Here is a 21,044-nt window from a genome sequence, read left to right on the forward strand (position 1 = left end):
CTTCAAATCATCCTGTAAAGTCCTTTCACTTATGCCTGTAAAAGACGCTGGTGTGGTTTTATGTGGGGATGATGAAGTCCCAATTTAATATCTTCCAGATTTTTTTCACTGCTCGCTGGAGGGTTCAGAGGAAAACTCCATATGGAATATTTCTGACAGAAGTCAATTGAAGGCTTGTGCAAAAGTAACGTAGAAAAGTGTTCATAAACCTCTTCTAATATTGGCTTTTTACTTGACACGTGTTGCTTTTCTAATGTTTAGGCTTCATCGCTGCTATATTGAGTCCTTTCAACCATGACTGTTGTATTCAAGATATCCCTAATTCTCCCATAACACCCGTTAACCATCAAAGCCCTCCTTTTTTTCCCTTGCCACCTTTATTTTACCCCCTTTACCAAAATAAATAGACCACACAGGAGTTTGGCGTATAACTGGCCATAGCAGCCTTTTATTAACAAACTATTCAATCCAATATTAAATAACTTCCAATTAACATATATACAACCTTTGTAACGACAATTTTTAACTCCCAGTCTGTTGGCACCCCGAACTTCACACTTTCCACATAACACTTTCCACCAGTACACTGCGGGACCATATTTCACCATACCAGGCGTATTATCAGCTAGGAGACAACCCCCTTCCCGCAGTGCAACCATTCCGTGTTCCAGCCTACCCTTCCGCTGGAATACACCAGAGGGGCACATACCACCGATGAGCCCCCCACCGCTTCCATCACATCTGTTTTTCTGCCACCATCAAAGACCAAAGATCTCTGTCTCTCCATTCCGGGCCTCACTTTTTTTCTAAAGGACCTTTTTAAAGATCCTTTCATATTTAAAAATGATCACTTGGCACCACATTGAATGCCCCAGTAGTAGACTCTATTATGGAAGGAAAATTTTATCAGTGAACCGCTGCTAACATTACCACAAAAGTAATATTAAACTGTCAATAAAAGAAAACATTTGCTATAAAGCTTAAGGGCAAAAAGGTAGCTGCTAACACAATATTGTTGGATACAATACAAAATAATCAAAAGGTTCAGTGTAGCGCTTAAATGAATATAACAAACAATATAAAGAAAAAGTTCATAAATATTATTGCACGGTGAAATCTCAGTGATTTTACAAGAAAGTTCATCTGTGCTTGTCCAAAAGATGAGAGAAGGAGACCATCACCAGCACCCAATCACACTGACTCTTACCATCAGTGCATTTAATCATGCACCTAAAGCACAACCATATACGTTCAGGTCCCGGATTTCCTCCTATTCTCAGACTCACTCAACAATCCAATCTCCTCCAAATATATAATCAAATGGCACATATGTGGATCTCAGCTCAATCACATCCCAATAGATATATTCCAGGGCAATAATGTAATGGCCATCTCCCCTCGCATACCGTCACATATCCTCTCCTGGGGATTATTTGGCTCCATCCATCTTCCCATCAACTCTGACCAGCTTTCCTGTCCCTGCTGAAGAAAAGCATCCCCACAACATGATGATGCCACCACCATGCTTCACAGTGGGGACAGTGTGTTCAGGGTGGTGTGTAGTGTTAGTTTTCCAACACAGACTATTTTGGTCTCAAACGACCAGAGCACCTTCTTCCACATGTTTATTGTGTCCTCCACATGGCTTCTCCCAAACTACAAACATTACTTTTTATGGCCTTTCTTTCAACAATGGCTTTCTTCTTGCCACTCCTTCCATAAAGGCCAGATTTGTGGAGTGGACGACTAATAGTTGTCCTGTGGACAGATTCTCCCACCTGAGCTGTGATCTCTGTAGCTGCTCCAGAGTTACCATGGGCCTCTTGGCTGCTTCTCTGATTAATGCTCTCCTTGCCCGGCCTGTCAGTTTTGGTGGACGGCCATGTCTTATAGGTTTGCAGTTTTGCCATACTGTTTCCATTTTCGAATGATGGATTTAACAGTGCTCCATTAGATGTTCAAAACTTGAGATATTTTTTTATAACCTAACCCTGCTTTATACTTCTCCACAACTTTATCCCTGACCTGTCTGGTGTGTTCCTTGGCCTTTATGATGCTGTTTGTTCACTAAGGTTCTCTAACAATCCTCTGAGGGCTTTACAGAACATCTGTATTTATACAGGGATTAAATTACACACAGGTGGACTCTATTTACTAATTAGGTGACTTCTGAAGGCAAATAATTAAACTAGATTTTAGTTAGGGGTCTCAGAGAAAAGGGGGCTGAATACAAATGCACGCCACACTTTTCAGATATTTATTTGTATAAAAAATTTAAAACCATTTATCACTTTCCTTCCACTTCACAATTATGTGCCACTTGTTGGTCTATCACATAAAATCCCAATAAAATACATTTATGTTTTTGGTTGTAGCATGACAAAAAGTGGGAAATTTCAAGGGGGTATAAATACTTTTTCAAGGCACTGTACTGTATATATTGCCCAGTAAAGTTTTCTTTTATATTTTTGCCTAAGCACTAACAGTTTCCAAACCACTGCCTCCAGCCAATAAACTCCCTCCATGGATACAGTAGAGGGATGAGCATAGCCACCCTAAAAAAGGCAGTGTATTAGGCCCCTTTCACATGGGCGATCTGTTCAGGTCCGCCTGTCAGTTTTTCAGGTGGACCTGAACGGATGCTCCATAGAGCTCTATAGAGCGTCAGATGTCAGCGGTGACATGTCCACTGACATCCAAGCCAAAAAGTGTGACGGAGGAAAAAGCTATTTTTCCATCCGTCACCAGATCGGATCGGGTGACGACGGACACTACGGTCCGTCGTCATCCGATCTCCCATAGGGGAGAGCGGCGCTCTGACAGGTTCGTCCCTGCACAGTGTGCAGAGACAGACCTGTCATCTTCTTGCACAGCGGAGATCGCTCCTGCTATCCCCGCTGAGCAAGCGGATATCCACGGGGCGGATCAACACTGATCCGCCCCGTGTGAAAGGACCCTTACTTGCAGAATTACCAGGTGCAAATAAAGGAGGAAAAAAACCTGCAAAAACAATAACATGGGCACCACATCTAAGCAATGGAAAGCTCCAATATTTTACATTGTTGATTTCACTTTAGACACTTAAAAATTCTAGGGGTAAGCAACTAACCACAGAATAACTAACTACAGAATAACACATTTATGTTTTGTCTGTATTAATTCTGATCAGCCACTCTTTTGGATCAACCACAAATGCCAAATTGCATTGTAGGTTACCATTGCTTCATAAATTTAGGCCAAAATTTATTCTGGCCTATTCTTTGGTAAAAAGAGTAAAGAAAAAATATGAATGTTAAAGCAGCCACAAACAATAATACTGAAATTTGTTTTTGTTTTGTTTTTCTTTATACTGATGGCGGTGATCAGCAACTTATAGTGGTGGGCAATCTGACACTAATGCCCTGTATACATAACCGGTTTTCTCGTTGGAAGGTTTTTCCGACGGAGTTCTGATGGAATTCCGCTGAAACTGTCTTGCGTACACACGATCACACCAAAGTCCGACCGTCAAGAACGCGGTGACCTACAACAAACGACTAGAAAAAGGAAGTTCAATAGCCAGTAGCCAATAGCTTCGGTCTCATACTTGCTTCAGAGCATGCGTCGTTTTTGGTCCGTCGGAACAGCATACAGACTAGCGGTTTTCCCAACAGGAATTGGTTCCGTCGGAAATATTTAGAACATGTTCTCTTTCTAGGTCCGTCAGAATTTTCGGGAAAAAAAAGAGTCAGATGAGGCATACACACGATCGGAATATACGATGAAAAGCTTCCGATTGACTTTTTCTGTCAGACATTCCGCTCGTGTGTATGCGACATAACTGGCACTGAGTGGGAACACTGACACCAGTGACACTAATACAGTGATAATACCATGAACTGTCCCTGTATTAATGACACTGGCTGGGAAGGGGTTAACATATAGGGGCAAGCAACTGTGTGCCGAACAAGGTGTAATGTGTGCAGCTTTTATTAAGAGATGTGGTTGTTTTATTCACTTTTGCTTTGCATGAGACAACATAACCACGTTGTTGCTCCGTGTACAGAGCCCTGTGTATTTAGTAAACACAGGGCTCTGTACTGTGATTCGCTAAGCCGATAAGCAGGTCCCAGGCATAAATCACTGACTGGGACCTGCTAAATGACTTGTGCTTTATCGAATGCCAGCACAGGTAAGGCAGGGGACGCTTGCCCCCTACCCGGAAATGCTGGATCACCTACATGTACATGGGGCCACCCTGCCGCAGTGAAATGGCTATGGGCAGTTTGATAGTGGTTAAATACATGCTAATCCTACCGAGACAGTTATTTAGACAACTGGGTGCAAGTCCCCTTCAGATAATAGCTGTAAACATTTTGACACATTCTGGAACAGCCTCATTCCAAGAAGGTGTTTTATCCAGCTTTTCAGCATTTCATTACACGGTACTCGGTGTCGGAAATATGTAATAATCTGCAGCTACACTACTAAAACAGATCAAACTGAAAATTATAAGCAGGGTTTGAGTTCAAGTAGGGTGTACAGTGATTCACTGCTGCTGTTTTTGCAGTTTCCATTTTCGTCATGACTGCTGCTCCCTGAACCAGTGATCCTACAGAATGAGTCATATCATATACAGCACCATTTTCCCCCATGTATCGCCTCATATCTCTATGGAACATGCAATCTTTCTTCTCATTTATATTCACGTACCATAACTATATACTGGATCAAAATACATCCCAGCAAAAAATAATATCTTCACATCATGCTTTATTTCCTCTGAACAGAAATATGGTCATGTCTCACATGATAAACATAGGTGTTCTTTACATAAAGGTGTTGGAAATATGTAATCATCTGCAGCTGCACTACTAAAACAGATCAAACTAAAAATGATATACTAGTTATATACGAATATATACTAGTTCTACTAAAATGAAATGTTCCTACAATGACATATTTCACCACCAACTCCCAATGACCATTAGATCATTTGACCATGTATGGCTAGCTTTAGTCATGCAGACCCTTAAAGTGGAAGTCCACCCTAACACTAAAATCTCTGAGGCTGGGTTCACACTAGCTGTGGCTCCGGGTCACAGAAGGGGGTCCAGTGCATGTCTGTTCACCGTTTCAGGTGCGAATCAGGTCTGAATTTTTAGCTGAGTTCGCGCCTGAAATGGACCAGAAGATATACAGGACTAGGCTTGCCACCTCATTCCTTTAAAACCGAACACATAATGATCACACAGGTTCTGTGGCTGATTAACCAAATGCGACCGGGCCATAGCCGAAAGACATCTACAGCGTGGTCGGCTTATTCTAGGAGGGCGTCCATGGACGTCCTCATAGAATCTTGCTCTCACGTGCGCCCAGAAATACCCGTGACCGCCGAGTCTGGAAGACCCGGCACATCAAGAATCACGGTAAACACCCGCTGATGACGTCATGCCGCCGGTTCCTCCCTCCCCTCTCTGTACCGCTCGGTACAGTGCGAGGGGAGAGGGGGAGAGATTGAAGCAGAGTTGTGGGCTGGATGTGTAGTGCCCACAGTGCTGCTCAGTGCCCATATTCTGCAGTGCTCTGCCCATACTCAGCAACACTGTGCAATACTCTGCCAATACTCTGCAACACATTGCAATATTCTGCAATACTCTGCAATACTGTGCAATACTCTGCAACACTGTGCAATACTCTGCCAATACTCTGCAACACTGTGCAATACTCTATCAATACTCAGCAAAACTACAACACTCTGCCAATACTCTGAAATACTCTACCAATACTCGCCAATACTCTGCCAATACTCGCCAATACTTTGCAATAAATTTTAACAGAAACAAAGAAAGTTTTATTTTTTTTAACCGATTTTTCAGTCTTTTTTGATTTATAGCACAAAAAAATAAAATACACAACGGTGATTAAATACCACCAAAAGAAAGCTCTATTTGTGGGGAAAAAAGGACAAAAAATTAATATGGGTACAGTGTTATATGACTGAGCAATTGTCATTCAAAATGTGAGAGCACCGAAAGCTGAAAATTGGTCTGGTTAGGAAGGGGGTTTAAGTGCCCAGTGATCAAGTGGTTAAGATGGTAATTATACACACTTGGTGCCTTATCTGAATTTAATTAGCCTTATGCCACGTACACACGACTTTTTGACAGCAAAGGTCCAACAGAACGAGTCCGTAGGACAATTCGATCATGTGTGGGCTCCATCGGACCTTTGCTTGTCAAAAATCCGGCGGACTTTAGAAATAGAACATGTTTTAAATTTTCCCACCGGAACTCAGCCGGAACGAGAAATCCATTCGTGTGTATGCTAGTCCGATGGACAAAAACCGATGCTAGGGCAGCTATTGGCTACTGGCTATGAACTTCCTTATTCTAGTCCGGTCGTACGTCATCACGTTCGAATCCGTTGGACTTTGGTGTGATTGTGTGTGGCCAAGTCAAAAGTCAGTCGGAAAGACCCATCGGACCTAGTCCATCAAAAAGTCCACTCGTGTGTACGCGGCATTAGAACCTGTGTAATTCATATATGTTCAAGTTTAAAGGGATGAGGTGGCAACCCTACACAGGACCCGTCTACAATTCGGACTGCGGCCGCTCCGGAGTTGTGTGAACTGGCTCCATTGAGAGCCGGTCACACTCTCATGTCATGCAAACTGGATGCAGGGAAAGGCATCCAGTTCACATCAGTGTTAACCCAGCCTCAATCTACAGGCATCCATGATTTAAGACTAACCTATCTAGCCCTATAAAGAAAAAATCGCTATACATACCTTTTCTGAAGTCAGTCTGGTCCCACGCTGAGTTGTCAGCTGAGGCTTTGATCAGGAGGTGGGTGCAGAGGAGGCAGCCGACAATGGAAGCCCCATAGTAACTCTATGGGTGACGTCACTTCCCATTCATTTCACAGCTGTTGTTGGCTGTGTCCTCTGCAGAGCTTCCACAGCTGAAGACTTGAACGGAGCGGCTTCAGAAAAGGTATGTATAGCGATTTCTACTTTACAGGGTTAGATAGACTAGTGTTAGATCGCAGACGCCTGTAGATGTAAGTAAACTTCCTTACATATTTATACAAATCCAATAAAATAAAATAAAAATGTATAATACTCATTGTACAAAACAGTTACACAATGTTTCATTGAAACGCGTTATTGTAATACACATCTAAGGTCTTCTAAGGCTTTCCTTGGGTTGTTTCAGACTTCAAACACACACCATAAATCCAATTGCTTAACTTTGATATGAATAATTTTCAATTGGTTTTGTCAGCAAGCAAATGTTTTGACACACATGACCATTGTATAACAGATGTGTCCTGCTAATTCACTATTACCATCACCCATACCTCCAACTGCTACGTACCCCTCCCCTTAACCCCAGAAAATGAGACTACACCAATCTGGAGTAAAACTTGGCCGTAGCAGCCAATTATCTTTATTATTAAACATTCAAATAAAATTAACATAAATTAACATAACTGTGTAAACATGTACTAAGCCACCTCCTCCATTAAATTCCACCCATTGGTCTTTGCAGGAAAAAAAAAAAAAACAATCTTAACACCAGATCCATTCCGGCACTGCGGTACCTTAAAACTAAAATACGCCTCCAGCTGACATGCTAGCTCAGAGACAACAGACACTGACTGCAGTGCACCCGATAACTAACTTCCGGCTAAACACCTTTAGCTGGAATACCATCCTCGGGTACCATGCCACCGATGGGTCCTGAACTCTTCCAAACCTGGGGTTTTATCCTTCACCAGCAAAGACCAACACCACGTCACTGCCACAACATCCACTGCTCTGTAGTGGATGTCGTGGCAGTCACATGATCACATGAGATTAATAAACACATAACCCCCCTAAAGTAAGGGAGGGAGGGTGGGAAGCTCTTTCCTCCATGCAGACTGAGCTAGGGAGGAACCACTCTCCTTGCTCAGTGAACTCTGCTCCGCTCCTCTGGCTCTGCCATTCCACTCAGCACACTCCTCTCATCTTTACTCAGCACTGCACACCACCCTGTTAACCCTGTCGCATCATCACTTTAACCACTTCAATACAGGGCACTTACACACCTTCCTGCCCAGACCAATTTTCAGCTTTCAGCGCTGTCGCAATTTGAATGACAATTGTGCTGTCATGCTACACTGTACCCAAACTAAATTTTTATCATTTTGTTCCCACAAATAGAGCTTTCTTTTGGTGGTATTTGATCACCTCTGGGATTTTTATTTTTTGATAAACAAATTAAAAAATGACCGACATTTTTTTTGGTTTCAGTTACAAAACTTTGTAAATAAATACGTTTTCTCTTTCACTGATGGGACTACACTGACGGGCACTGATAAGGCAGCACTGATGGGCACCGGTGAGGTGGCATTGACAGGCACTTATATGCAGCACCGATGAGGCATTGATAGACGGCACTGATGGGCGCTGATAGGTGGCACTGATATGCGGCACGGATAGGCGGCATGGATGGGCACTGATAGGCGGCATGGATGGGCACTGATAGGCGGCATGGATCGGCACTGATAGGCAGCATGGATCGGCACTGATAGGTGGCACTGATTTACTGTAATGTATTGTACTGATGCATGCCAATCAGTGCCAAACAATAATGCCTGCCAATCAGTGATGCCCATTGTGGGCACTGATTGGCATCCATTGTGGGCACTGATTGGCTTCCATTGTGGGGACTAATTGGCATCCCTGGTGGTCTGGGGTGGCATACCTCGTGGTGGGCATCCCTGGTGGTCTGGTGGCATCCCTGGTGTTCCAGTGTGGGCATCCTCGGGGGGCTGTGCTGATAATCGATCAGCACAGACCCCACTGTCAGGGAAACACCCGATCGGCTCTCCTCTACTCTACGAGTGAGGAACTGCTGATCACCGGCTCTTCCTCTTTACATCCTTATCAGCCATGATTGGACACAGCTGATCACGTGGTAAAGAGTCTCCGTCAGAGACTCTTTAGCTAGATCAGAATTGCGATGTGTCAGACTGACACACCGCAACAACAATCGCTGCAATGTCCCTTTCCATTAATTATTTTTATTCACTTCAGGGATGAGCTTTATGTTCCAGTCGAACTCATGTTCGACTTGAACATTCGCTGTTCGCAACAAATTCGAAAGCCGCAGAACACCCTTTAAAAGTCTATGGGAGAAATCAAAAGTGATAATTTTAAAGGCTTATATGCATGGTATTTTCATAAAAAGTGTTTGGGGACCTGGGTCCTCCCCCAGGGGACATGTATCAATGCAAAAAAACGTTTTTAAAACTGCTTTTTTTTCGGGAGCAGTGATTTTAATAATGCTTAAAGTGAAACAATAAAAGTGAAATATTCCTTTAAATTTCATACCTGGGCGGTGTCTATAGTATTCCTGTAAATATAGGTTGAACTGGATGGACTGGTGTCTTTATTCAACCTTACTAACTATGAAACTATGATGAAACAAGAAGCCCAAAGAAGAATTTAATAAAGGACTTGTCAAAAACTGTCTTTAACCTTTTTGTCACTTTTTTTGTGAAATAATAGGGATACATTTGTACCCCATTACCAATTCACACGGGGGCGGGATCTGGGGGTCCCCTTGTTAAAAGGGGCTTCCAGATTCTGATAAGCCCCCGCCCGCAGACCCCCACAACCACCGGGCAAGGGTTGTGGGGATGAGGCCCTTCTCCCCATCAACATGGGGACAAGGTGCTTTGAGAGGCTACCTCAAAGCACCCTCCCAATGTTGAGGGCATGTGGCCTGGTATGGTTCATGGGGGGGGGGGTGCTCTCTCGCCCCCTCCCCCTCATTTCCTGATCTGAAGGGCCTGAGATGGAATTTAGGGGGACCCCCACACATTTTGGTTCGGGGTTCCCCCGTGTGGAAATCCCCATGCCGTTTCTATCAATGAACTTTTATGTGTATTGCGGATCGACAATTCATTATAGCCGCGAGTAGTTTTAAATTACTTTTTTTTACTTTAGAAATTTAATTTTGCTGTCAGACTTTTCTAAGCACGGGAAACATGCGCCCCTTTACAGGCATACTACAGACACACCCAGGTAGGAAATTTAAAGGAATATTTCACTTTTATTGTTTCACTTCAAGCATTATTAACATCACTGCTCCCAAAAAAACTGGCATTTTTAAAACTTTGTTTTGCATTGATACATGTCCCCTGGGGCAGGACCCAGGTCCCCAAACACTTTTTATGACAATACCATGCAAATAAGCCTTTAAAATGTGCACTTTTGATTATTCATGTTCGTGTCCCTTAGACTTTAATGGTGTTTGCATGTTCGAACACATTTTTTGCCTGTTCGCATGTTCTGGTGCGTACCGAACGGGGGGGGGGGGGGGGGGGGGTGTTCAGCTCATCCCTATTCACTTGTAATGTGCCTTTACACAAGCTAAAATAGATTTTGACTACACCAGAAGAGTCAGTTCTCTAGCACAGACCTCCTTCCTTGCACATCATAGCCCTTCCTCTTCTGGGAGTGTCTAATTACTCTCTGTGCTGGCCCAGCACCTCCGACCAATGAGGTGGAAACAAACTTCACCTATTATCTCACAATGGTTTACTAGGATCTCAGGGATACAACGGATGGAGCAACTCACTTTGGCCCTAAAGGACTAGGATGAGAAATACTGGCAAATATGGACACCTTGATTTTTTTACAAGCATCAAACTCCCTTAGCATCTCAGTACAACAATACACCCTGGGCTCTTGCCCCACATGCACCTAGTGGCACAAGCTCTGAACTTGATGGAGGTGTGGTAGATGACCCCCTTAACCCCCCCCCCCCCACACACACACACACACACACACACATACACACACACACACACACACATTTTTGTTTCTTTCATTCCTTTCTCATCTTTTCATTACACTACTTTGAATGTTTATGAGGTTCTCTCCCCTCTTAAAACATGTAAACTTGTAAACTAGAAATGACAGTCGTTAGTTTGATGTACATTGTACACTATGGGGTTAATATGGGGATAATTTACTAAAACTGGAGAGTGCAAAACCTGGTGCAGCTGTGCATGGTAGTCAATCGGCTTCTAACTGCAGCTTGTTAAGTTAAAGCGGAGTCCCACCCAAAGGTGGAAGCTCCACTTATCTGCCTTCTCCCCCACTCCGTGGCCACATTCGGCAACTTTTGGGGGGGAGTGGATACCTGTTTTTGACAGGTACCTGTCCCCACCATGCCGAGATCACGCAGAAGTTCGGCCCCCTTCCTCCTTCCCCCACCGCCAGGCCATTCAGAAATCGCAGTGAGCTTGGACCATGCACAGTAGGAAACCAGCTGTGAAACCAAAAGGCTTCACTGCCAGTTTCCCTTACCACAAATGGCAGGGGCAGCACCTGAGTGCCAATGAATCAGCAGGGGTGCAGACATTGCTGGATTCCAGGACAGATGACTGTCCTAATATGAAAAGTCAGCAGCTACAGTATGTGTAGCTGCTGACTTTAAATTTTTTGCTGGGGGGAGTGGAACACCGCTTTAAGCTTTGACAAAAACCTGGAAGCTAATTGGTTTCTATGCAGAGCTGCACCAGATTTTGCACTCTCCACTTTTAGTAAACCAACTATGGTTGCCGCAACAAGCGGATGATTATTATTTGTTAGGGGATCCAAAGGATGGTAAAGCAATGGAAGCCCAGCTTAGGAAAATTAAACAGAGCCTGCTTAAGTTTAACTCATGGTTTATAGTCAGCTTGGGTACACCATTTAGGCAGTCTGGTCAGGTGGGTTGCCTCATGGTACTTAGTTGGATCAGGGAAGCCCATTCTCCCCCTTCTTTTTTGTAGAATCACCTACAGGATGCATATGTAGGTGGGGTGCAGCAGCAATAATTCAAACAGCCAGTTGCAATAGATAACTTAGATTTAAGTAAGGCAGCCACAATTTACAAAAAACTGGTGGGACAGCTACCCAGCTGGGCACACTTATAATTTTCAATAACGTGAAGAAGTAGGTTCCAGACAAACCAACAGCATCTGTTGAAAGGGCACAGAGTGGGGCCTGGCCATCTCGTGCCCAATCAGGAAGGTATCCAGAGAGAAGACCCTAAGCTTTCCCTCCTCCTCAGGTTTTAAATAGGTCTTAAAGAGGAAGTAAACCCTGATGGGTTTACTTCCTCTTTTTTTCCCTGCAAAGGTAAAGCATAATGGACTACTATGCATCGCATAGTAGCTCATTATGTGTCACTTACCTGACACAGGAGCCAGCGAAGTCGCCGCTGTCCCCTGTAGTCCGCCGCATCCATCTTGCTGGTGGCGTCTCGCAGCTCCGACGAATCACAGCGGCGAAGCCGCGATGACGTCACTCCCGCGCATGCGCGCGGGAGTCGCGTCTCGCAGCTCCGCCGCTGCCATTCGCGAAGCCGCGATGACGTCACTCCCGCGCATGCGCACGGGAGTCAACAAATTAGGCAAATCCATTCTTGGACTTGCCGCATTTAGTGCGCCTGCGCGCCGCTGTCTACGGCGCATGCGCCATAGACAGCGGTGCCCATTTTCGGGCAAATATCTCCTAAACCATATAGGTTTAGGAGATATTGCTTGGACCTACAGGTAAGCCTTAATCTAGGCTTACCTGTAGGTCAAAGTGGTTTGAAAGGGTTTACTTCCTCTTTAAATAGTCTCTGCCACACCTAAGATGGCCACCAGAGTCACATGGGTGGCCATCATTCACTCAGGAAACCATAGAGGAACTCTGTTCCTCATGACTTCCTCTCTCCCTGCATTGCTGTTGTAGTTGAGCGCCACCTGCAATGGAGACAGCAGACTGCATCTGCTTATACATATTAGAATGCATAAAGAGCGTAATGCAATAAATACTACTGGTTGTATTTGCCACAGATTAACCACTGAAAATAAGGAAAATGTTTATTTCTCTGCAGCATGAGATGCTCCAAACCCCCCCCACCCCGAACATGTCAGGGTTGGGATGGGAAACCCAAGGTCCCCAGTCTGGCTGTCAGGCAGCAGCTTACCTATTATTATTACTTACCTATTACTTAAAAAGGACACAATTAGTTACTTATTTTCCATTTTACCCTTAGCCCTTGTACAGACGGTTGGACATTCCGACAACCAAATCCATTGGATTTTGTCCAAAACTGGTGTTGCATACACACAGTCGGACAAAGTTGTCGGAAAATCCGATCGTTCAACCTGATGACGTTATTTCGTTACGACGAGACTACGTTCAGGCTAGTAGCCAATAGCTTTGGTCTAGGAATTTGATCTAAGCGTGGCACTTTATCCGATTGGAATTCTCTACAAACTATCGGAATATCCGATCGGATCATCTTGCCGGAAAATTTTACAGCCCAGCTCTAAAACTTTGTCGGTCGGATATTCCAATGGAAACAGTCCGATGGAGCCCACACACGGTCAGATTATCCGACAACACGGTCCGATCGGACCTTTTCCGTCGGAATGTCCGACCGTGTGTACAAGGGCTTAGAGTGCTATTTTCTTTTTGTAGTACAATGTTTTTGTTAAATTTACAAAAGGCATAACAAAAGACTGTATCATACCATACAAGTCATCTCAAATATAGAAAATATAACAATACAAAAAGGCTCATTAGCCTTTTAAGTCGAAATGTACAAGTAATCATAGCAAAATGAGAGGTGGTAATTACTCACAACAATGACATTAAGTCAGGGCCATTGATGAGGGCCCAGTGTGTGCGCAAATGGTGAGGCAGGTTATCACAATATATTAGAGAGGCGAAAGATAGAGAAGGGTACATAGGAGAGGAGAGAAAAGGAAGAAAAGAGACCTGGTGGTGGGGGAGTGGAGGCAGTCAGGAATATCCCACTGCGGAAAAGCTAACCGCGGCCAATATGTCCCGTTGGTTTAGAGTTCAAGAAGGTAGAGGTCGAAGGTACCCAGAAGACAATGAGAATACATTACCAGTTTTTAAATATGCACACTGAATCCCTGGGCAAGTAGCGGTCTGTCCAATTAGTAGCAGAACCCATAATCTACAGGGCAGCCCAGTCCTCCTTTGTGAATTAGGAGGTCTTGTATGAAGCAGGACTGCAAATGTAGATTAAAAGTTGCTATTTAACCCTTTATTACCCCCAAGTAACTAGTTAGCTCTTATTGTTACTCCTTTAGAACTCCTTCCTTTCTTTCTTCCCCTAGTTATACATTTATTTATTTATTTTGCTCTGCTGCTTTTTCCCACTACTCATATGTATGCTATGATTGCGGTTCCACAATTGGGGCTGAGGCATGCTGGGCAATGTGTACCTTAGCCTCTCTTTAAAAATTTAGTGTCCCGATCTACTGTGATATCAGCACACTTTAACCAAAGGCACCACAGACTCTCTGTCTTCCCAGCCCATGGCCAGACATGGTAGACCCATTCAAATCGGAAGGAATTGGGCCATTCCAGTTTTCTGGGGGGAATTACTCCCGTGTCCCAACTGCCTGTGGGCGCCCTGGTTTCTGTTCCAGGTGGTACTAGACTTCAGAGCCCCCATCATACCAGCAGGGATACTTTACAGCCAGCCATTCCTAGCAAAAGGCGGAAATGACAGTGGAGCACCCCTACTGTAAACTGATAAGAACAGATACTACACCTGATTTTAGCCAAAAGGCGAAGAAGCGATTAACCCCTTCCTTTGGAAGTACACACTGGTGGGGAATTTTGAAGGTGTCCAGTGATCTAAATGATGAGGTAAGTCCTGGTACTCAGGCTGATCAACCCACTCACAGCGAGAGTCTTCAGAGACAGGGAAATATATGATTAAGCACAATATATATGTGTGAAACATGTCTACGTGACTGTTTGCTGGTGTCCCTGGTGTCATGACCTATGCATTCGGTAATTACCCCTATCCGTAAATATTACCTTTTACTACCCATACCTGTACCGTTCCATTTTCCCTCCCCCATTCCCAATAAATAGACCACACCGGAGTTTGGAGTATAAATTGGCCATAGCAGCCTTTTATTTTAACCAAAAACCTTTAACCAAAATAAAATAAATAACTTTAATGTCAAATAGAAACATACTTATATATATATCTTGCAGCAGCAATTACAACTCCCAGTCGTTTGGTCTTTGACGGTACCTCGGTTCCATTTAACGTTACCCTTTTCCAAACCCACTGCGGGACCAAATTTTGTACCATACAAGGTCTCCGGCCGTTTAACAGCCCGGAGACAACCCCCACCTTCCCGCAGTGTCACCAAACCCGTATCCCAGCCTACCCTTCCACTGGGATACACCAAAAAGGGGGACATACCACCTATGAGCCCCCCACACCGTTCCATTACCTAATTTCCTTTACCCCGTCAAAGACCAAAGACACCGCCTTCCACTGCTATGACGACCTCCTCAACCGAACCTGCAAGAAAAATGAGACAACCGACAACAACCTGAAAACAAACATAGCATCTTAACCTAAAGGGGCGGGTGGGCGGGCAACTTCTTCCTTGTGACCCCACGCTTCCTGCCGTGGCTCCTCCCCTTACTTTTATATCACTCCGCCCTCTCCTCTTCCCTTCCTGCAGCTCCACCCCTCCCTCTGTCTTCTCACTAGGATTAACCCTATAGGGGCTACCTAGCATCAGTCATGCCAGCCCTGCACCTCCGTCCAGCCTGCGTTTACGGGCTTCCCTTGACCTATGCATTCGGTAATTACCCCTATCCGTAAATATTACCTTTTACTACCCATACCTGTACCGTTCCATTTTCCCTCCCCCATTCCCAATAAATAGACCACACCGGAGTTTGGAGTATAAATTGGCCATAGCAGCCTTTTATTTTAACCAAAAACCTTTAACCAAAATAAAATAAATAACTTTAATGTCAAATAGAAACATACTTATATATATATCTTGCAGCAGCAATTACAACTCCCAGTCGTTTGGTCTTTGACGGTACCTCGGTTCCATTTAACGTTACCCTTTTCCAAACCCACTGCGGGACCAAATTTTGTACCATACAAGGCCTCCGGCCGTTTAACAGCCCGGAGACAACCCCCACCTTCCCGCAGTGTCACCAAACCCGTATCCCAGCCTACCCTTCCACTGGGATACACCAAAAAGGGGGACATACCACCTATGAGCCCCCCACACCGTTCCATCACCTAATTTCCTTTACCCCGTCAAAGACCAAAGACACCGCCACCGCCCGCAAGGCTGACCACCTTAGCCTTAAGGGCCCCTCCACACCCGCAGAGCCCTCTCAATCCCCCCCTGCACCCCCAGGGTCCAAAGGTCAGTTCCTACTGCCGTGAGATGTACTCCATCCCCCCTAAGGTACATGCCCACATTCACCTCCAACTCCGTGTGCCGTATCACCAATCCCCCATTCCGGGACACAAACCTCCCCAGGGCCTTATTAACCTTAATCCTAGCCTTGTTGAGTCGAACCACCGAGCGAGCCATACGCCATGCGGTCCGCGCAACAATGTCCGACCAGATCACCACCATACTCGGAAAATCCCTCCGGAGCATGAGAAAATCCCTCTTTACATCCGAAACGATGTCCCTGGTGGACCGGACCCCCAAGTCATTCCCCCCCACATGCAACACCAACACATCCGGGGGCCTATCCAGTCTGGCGTACCTATGAAACTCCGGCACCACCCTTTCCCATTTAAGCCCGGGGATCCCCAACCACCGTATGCTTGCCTCCCCCCGGGAAATCCCCAGCTGCCTTCCTTCTGGCCTGACATCTGCTCTCCTGGCACCCCAAAAAACATAGGAGTGCCCCAAAATCCAGACGAGGCGTTCGCGACCTCCATCTGAAAGGAAAAAACAAAATACTAAAGCAACTATGCAACCCGACCACGACCCCTTAACACATACACCCCCCCCCCCACCACCTGTAAAACATGAACCCAACCCCGAACTCCGCTTACATCAGGTGTGGCCGCACGTACGACCGAAACCTCCGTGATTCCCAGCGCCCAATCCTCTTGACCACAGCCTCGTCCAACCCGCACCTGGCCGCCTCAGTGGCTGCCCCAATGCGGAAGGAGTGGGAGGCAAATTGAGAGCAATCCAAACCCCCGGCCCGCAGACACCTCCTAAACACAGCCACAAACTGAAAACGAGATAAAAAGGTGCCGTCTTGATGCACCAGCAACGGGCCCACCCCTTGCGGCCGAACCCCCAGGAACTCCGAAACCACCCTCACCGGGCATACTCCCGACCCCGGCAGCGCAAACAACCATACGTCCACCCCAGTCCCAGTCTGATCCGTCTTAGACCTACGCAGCCGCAAACGCACCCTATCAGCTCCCAAGGTCACATCTTGACCCAACAGACCCCCCCCAACAGTCTTTGCCGGACTGACCAACTCCCCCACCCGAAAAGCCCCAAAAAACGCCAACGAAAAAGCCGCTCGGAACAACCGCACCTCATAATCAGAAGTGCACTGTTCCCCCCAACCGCTCGCAGATAACCTGCAAGACCTGGAAGGTCACCGGCCTCCTCATATCCCTTCGTGGATTGCCCTTCTTGTACCCCTTAACCGCCTGCTTGACCCAAAAACTTTTTGTGTGATCAACCTCCCCCCGCAACTTAAACCAAAAGGCCAGCGCCGCAAGCTTACGCTCAAGCAATGACACCGACCCCAAGCGTTCCATGATCTTAGCTACAAAGCACAACACCAACAGCCCCTGATCGCCACCCCCACCCAGCTCAGCGTCCGCTAGCCGTGTAAAGTCCATCCATTCCTTCCACACCTTACTGTATGCCGCCCATGTCGCACCGCTCACCGACCTCCTGATCCAGTCCGTGGCGATTCCAACGCAACCTCCCAGAGCCACCCCGGGCAGGGGATCCCCTCGCTCGCCGCCTCCGGAGCCAACGCCCGAAACCGCTCCCACTGGAATCGAGACAAGGCATCAGCCACGTTATTGTCCACCCCCGGTACGTGAACTGCATACAAAAATATGTTCGCTTGCAAACACCTCAGCACCAGGTGGCGCAGCAGCCGGATCACCGGCTGCGAAGACGCCGACATCCGATTGATCACCTGCACCACGCCCATGTTGTCACAGTGCAACCTGATCTTCAGATCCCGGCACGACTCCCCCCACAGTTCCATAGCCAGCACCACCGGAAACAATTCCAGCAGCACCAGGTTCTTCGCATACCCCGCCTCCACCCACGACCGGGGCCACGCCTCCGCGCTCCATTGCCCCCGAAAAAAGGCCCCATAGCCCGCTGACCCTGCCGCATCCGTCACCAACTCCACGTCAAAATTACTCACCGGCCCCTTCATCCACACCGACCGTCCGTTGAATCCTTCCAAAAACGTCTGCCAAATCCTCAAGTCCTCCCTAAGTTCCCTTGTCAAACGAATGAAGTAGGTCGGAACCAGAACACCCGCCGTAGCCCCCGACAGCCGTCGGCAAAATATCCGCCCCATCGGAATGATCCGGCAAGCAAAATTCAACTTACCCAGGACCGACTGCAACTTCCGCAGCTGCACTTTCCGCACGCCGACCAACTCCCTCAGCTCCTGCTTCAGTCCCTGGACTTTGTCCTCCGGTAAGCGGCACTCCATCACCTCGGTGTCTATTTCAATGCCCAAAAAACTCAAGACCGTGGCCGGCCCCTCTGTTTTGTCGGCCGCTAACGGCACCCCAAAACGATCCGCAATGTGCTGCAACGTGGCCAACAGGATCGCACACACATTGGAGGACGGGGGGCCCACGACGAGGAAGTCGTCCAGGTAGTGAATCACCGACGCCCAGCCCGACACGTCGCGCACCACCCATTCCAAGAATGAACTAAACAGTTCAAACAAGGCACAGGAGACGGAACAGCCCATGGGCAAGCACTGGTCCACGTAAAACCGGTCCTGCCAAGAACACCCCAAGAGCCAAAAGCTCCCCGGGTGCACCGGCAACAGCCGAAAAGCCGCTTCAATGTCAGACTTTGCCATAAGGGCCCCCTTACCGTAACGCCGCACCCATCCCACCGCCGCATCAAACGACGTGTAAGACACCGTGCAGGCCTCGGGATCGATGGCATCGTTCACGGAACCCCCCTTTGGGAAGGACAGATGATGGATAAGCCGGAACTTGTTAGGCTCCTTCTTAGGCACCACCCCCAACGGCGACACCACCAAAACCGGCAACGGCTCTTCCACGAACGGGCCACTCATCCTACCCAAGGCAACCTCCTTAGCCAATTTTTCGCTAACCACCCCCGGATGCTGCAGAGCGGACCTCAAGTTCCTAGCCAACGGTGGAACAACTTCTAACGAACACGGAATCCGAAACCCCACTGCAAACCCCTCCCCCAGCACCCGCGCAGCCCTTTTGTCCGGGTACCTATTTAGAAAAGGACGCATCCTTTCCACCCTCACCGGGGTTGCTCCCCTTGAACGCAGGTTCCCCGGCGCGCTTGCCCTTTTTAAAACAACGGGAGAGGGAGTGAGAGCCACCGCAACCGGAACACTCATGTTTAAATCGACAGGACCCCCCGAACTTGCAGGCCCCCTCGTTAAACTGCCAGCAGACGCCCATTTTTTTCCCGGCCGGAAGTCCCGAGGCGGGGGTTCCCCCGGCCCCCCCCTGAAAAAACTGCGACGGCGTCCGCGCCGACGCCATCAACCGCATCCAAAGGCTGATATCCTTGTGGTCCCACCGAATATCAGGCCGCACCGCCCGCCGTTGCCTAAACTGCTCGTCGTAACGCAGCCAAGCCGTACCCCCATACACCCTATGCGCCTCCCCGATAGCGTCCATGTAACAAAACAGGGCCGAGCAATGCTCCGGCGCCGTTTCGCCAATCACGCTGGCCAGAATGGCAAACGCCTGCAGCCAATTGGGGAAAGTCCGCGGTATCAGCCGATACCGCCTCTTCTCCTCATCATCTTTTTTGGAGCTACCTGGCTTTACCCTATCCAAATTGAATTTTTCCAAGGGAAGCAACGAAAAGATCTCCACATACTCACCCTTCTTGATCTTCTCCCGCACCTCCTGCTTGAGATGCGCCCCCAACGGCCCTTCGTAACAGACATAAACCTCACACCTAGCCGCGTCCGCCAGCCGCACCAAATCCACCCGAGCCGCGGCCTCCTTTGCCGTCAGGTCGTCCCCCGTACTTACCGAGGATGCTCCAGCCACCGTCGCCTCCTGCCGCGAACTTACCTCCACACTCCCGGACACCGACGCCTGCACCCCAGAGGGGGAGCCCGCCTCCAGCGACGCTGACACCCCAGCCCCGGGCCCCTGTAATACCTCACCCCCACGGGACGCCCCGTCCCCCGGAAGGGAACTCGAGCCCAACCCAGCCCCCAGACCACCCACCCAAGGTGCAACCTGCGGGGGGCCCGCGGACGCCCCGGCAGCAAACCTCTGCAGCAGATCCTGTAAACCCCCCAACAGCGCCTGCAACGATCCCTGGGTCCCGCCTGAGGCAGGCAAACCGCCCGCCTCCCGCGGCACCCCCCCCGCGCGGCCCCATGCCGCGCCCCCACCTACTCCCCCCGACAGACACCCCAAAGCATCAGGCAAAATGTGCGAAGGAAAATGAAGCCCCTTACCTGGCTGCGTGGGTCCCCTCCCGTCAGCCGTCCCTCCGGAAACTCCAGCCGCCGCCACTCGACCCAGGACGTCCTCCTCGGAACCCGACAGCTCCCCTTCGGAACGCGCATCTGCCTCGGACGGCATAGGCGTAGCAGACCCTCCGGCCGTGGAGCAGCCCGGGGGTGCAGCAGCTGTGCTAGTAGATGCTCTGTCGTCGCAGCAGGCCCGACCGACCCTCCTGCCGAGCAAGGCGCCCGCACTGCGTCCCCGTGCGGGCCCCGTAGGCCTGTCCCCGTCCACCCTCCGGGCTCCACTTCCGCTCCGCTCTGACCTGCCCGCCGCGTCTGGTAGCGGACGCGCAGGTGTGTCGCTGGATCTCCTCCGCCGGGTCTCCCCCGCTCCGTCCGTCCCCTGACCGCGCCGGTGGGGAGGGGGTGACTGCTGACTCCAAGCCCCCGCTCCCCGAGTCCCGCCCATGAATAGGATTCCGCCCGGACCCCCCCCGAGCCCCCGCTGAAG

At 48.2% G+C, this 21,044-nt stretch overlaps 1 pseudogene; it reads right to left on the bottom strand.

Moving 5' to 3' along the window:
- Positions 1-14,479: 14,479 nt before the first annotated feature.
- On the bottom strand, positions 14,480-14,636 carry LOC143986401 (U2 spliceosomal RNA; annotated as a pseudogene).
- Between the last annotated feature and the right edge of the window lie 6,408 nt (positions 14,637-21,044).

The sequence above is a fragment of the Lithobates pipiens genome, unplaced genomic scaffold (genome assembly GCF_037356315.1).
Source record: "Lithobates pipiens isolate NorthernLeopardFrog02 unplaced genomic scaffold, aLitPip1_a1.2 Scaffold_16, whole genome shotgun sequence".
Classification (NCBI taxonomy): Eukaryota; Metazoa; Chordata; class Amphibia; order Anura; family Ranidae; genus Lithobates; species Lithobates pipiens.